The following is a 3005-nucleotide window of genomic DNA, read 5'->3' on the forward strand; positions in this document are numbered from 1 at the left end:
ATGGTGGGGGTTTTTGTTGGGAAAACTCTGCTCAATAAAGAAGGGGATCTTATTGATCCAGAGGAAACTCTCGGGAATAAAGTAGTAGGAATATATTTTTCTGCCGGCAGGTGCCCGCCTTGTCGAGATTTCACCCCTAGTCTATGCGATTTTTACACGGAACTTGTCGTGGAGAGCAAGCCACCTGCACAGTTGAAATAGTTTTCATATCTTCTGACAAGTCAAGTGATGATATGGTGGAATATTACCATGACATGCACGGAGACTGGCTGGCCCTGCCGTGGACGGATCAATACAAACAGTCAATTCTTAGGATTTAGCTTATTTCTTGTAGCCTATTCCTATTTGAGTTATTGTAAATAGCCTAGTGACGCAAAAATGTCTACATACATTATGGCTGAACTGATCGTATCTGCTTTTCCCCACGGTTTGTAGGCTACGGGCTTTTTAAAGGGTTTATGCGTCACCCTCTGAGGGATTAGGTTTAAGAATGGGGCAAGGTCTACGTGCCTGATTAGCCAACGTGATTGGAACTCTGCAAGGCTAGCCTTCTGTATGCTCTGACACATTGGGACCTGTATTTTATGTTGTAGAACAGTGGTTCCCAACCTTTTTCGGTTACTGTACGACCAACTGAATGTTGCTCTGCCCGGAGTACCCCTGAAGTACCCCTCATGTGCATTTTACCAGTAGGCCTATGGTCTCATTAGTCTTCTCAAGTACCCCCTGTGGATAGGCCACGTACCCCCAGGGGTCCTAGAACCCCTGGTTGGGAACAACTGTTGTAGAACATGTGTTCTGAAATTGTTATTCTCACCCATTTGATTGATAATTGGCCTATCAATTATGAGAAACGTGTGTAGCTATCCTGCAACATCCCTCTCATAATTGGTTTCTGTGACTGACACAATCCTTTGTGCCTTCATGAAAACTGAATGTATTATTTTTGCCTGGTATGGACCATGTGGTGATAAAGACCTGATTGTGCCCTGTGCTGTTCCACTTTCCCTTCCCAGTGATCTCAAGAACAGGTACAAAATCACAGCAGTCACCAAGCTGGTGATTGTGAAGGAGAATGGAGATGTGATCACAGACAAAGGCAGGAAACAGATCCGGGACCAGGGCCTGGCCTGCTTCAGGAGCTGGCTTGAGGTGGCCGAAGTCTTCCAGAACTTTAAGCTTCCTAGACATTCTAAAATACATCATTCTACATTCTAGAGCACCTTCCTGCTCCTAACCCATAGACTGTTCTTATCTAGCTGTCTATTCTAAACTTCTGCACTACAACGCAATACTGTCTATATTCTAAACTTCTACACTACAATGTAATAAGACCATGGTGCTTGCCTACGGAGCTGTGAGGGGAACGGCACCTCAGTAACTCCAGGCTCTGATCAGGCCCTACACCCAAACAAGGGCACTGCGTTCATCCACCTCTGGCCTGCTCGCCTCCCTACCACTGAGGAAGTACAGCTCCCGCTCAGCCCAGTCAAAACTGTTCGCTACTCTGGCCCCCCAATGGTGGAACAAACTCCCTCACAACGCCAGGACAGCGGAGTCAATCACCACCTTCCGGAGACACCTGAAACCCCACCTCTTTAAGGAATACCTAGGATAGGATAAGTAATCCCTCTCACCCCCCCCCCCCCTTTAAGATTTAGATGCACTATTGTAAAGTGACTATTCCACTGGATGTCATAAGGTGAATGCACCAATTTGTAAGTCGCTCTGGATAAGAGCGTCTGCTAAATGACTTAAATGTAATGTAATGTAATGCTGTCTATATTCTAAACTTCTACACTACAACGTAACACTGTCTATATTCTAAACGTCTACACTACAATGTAATACTGTCTATATTCTAAACTTCTACACTACAATGTAATGCTGTCTATATTCTAAACTTCTACACTACAACGTAACACTGTCTATATTCTAAACTTCTACACTACAATGTAATACTGTCTATATTCTTACCTTCTCCACTACAATGTAATAATATCTATATTCTAAACTTCTACACTACAATGACAATATGTCTTTTTTTCGAATGAATAGACATGAGTGGCTTGTATTTTCAGAATACATATTTTGAGGCGTTTGGCAATTTTTTATATTTATATTTATTTTAAAATGCACAATAACGATGAAATCCTTTGCTGTCTGTTTACAGTCTGATAGTTATTGTAAAGTGTTTTGATGTTATGTTATGGAACAATCGAGTCAGTGTCATTCCCCAGTGTGCCAATAGAATGCTAAAAGAAAAGCCCATAGGATAGTATTTTCACCATAGTTAATTCAACATAGCTAAGTCTCACTTCATTGCCTGGCAAGCTCTTCAACTTTGATTACGATAGTCAACAGTCAGCACACATCCAAGCCTATCTCTATAGATTTGATTGCTATTTAGGTTACATAAGGCCCTTGTTGTAGTTACATAAAGAGAATGCTCCAGAGATGCTATTATAACAAATCATGCTGATGTCAAATCATTCAATAATGTCCACTTGATGGATGTAAAACTAACAAGGTAACGCTAATGCCTTTGCACGTTATTCCAGTGATATCCTTTATACCACAGGATGTCGACATAGACTCACTTATAAGGCTGCATCCTCAGCTAGAGATTATATGCTACAGCACTTCTCTCTCCCCCATAGAGTTGATGTTTTTCCACCTATTATATTTTGTGAGAAAGCATTTCATGTAAACAATGTATTTTTAAGAATATTTTGAGAGAGTTGCTATTGCAATATGTCAAACAGGGAAACTAGTTTGAGGGGGATTTGACCAAATGCTAAACTGAACATGATCCTTTGAATTAAAAGAGGCTTGACAAAGTAGAGGAATTTTGTGTTAAACAAACCTCTGAAATGCCATAGACATAGCACTTGTTCAGTCAGCTCCTTGCCTCCCATTACGTTATGGTCTCTGACTGAAATACTGCCTACACAGTGCTGACTGGGCCGTTCAGTCCCCTGTTTAATTCACTTATGCAATGATTG

The 3005-nt window shown here is 41.5% G+C and overlaps 1 pseudogene; it reads left to right on the plus strand.

Moving 5' to 3' along the window:
* On the plus strand, positions 1–1218 carry LOC123999850 (annotated as a pseudogene).
* Positions 1219–3005: the final 1787 nt, after the last annotated feature.

The sequence above is a fragment of the Oncorhynchus gorbuscha genome, linkage group LG16 (genome assembly GCF_021184085.1).
Source record: "Oncorhynchus gorbuscha isolate QuinsamMale2020 ecotype Even-year linkage group LG16, OgorEven_v1.0, whole genome shotgun sequence".
NCBI classification, from domain to species: Eukaryota; Metazoa; Chordata; class Actinopteri; order Salmoniformes; family Salmonidae; genus Oncorhynchus; species Oncorhynchus gorbuscha.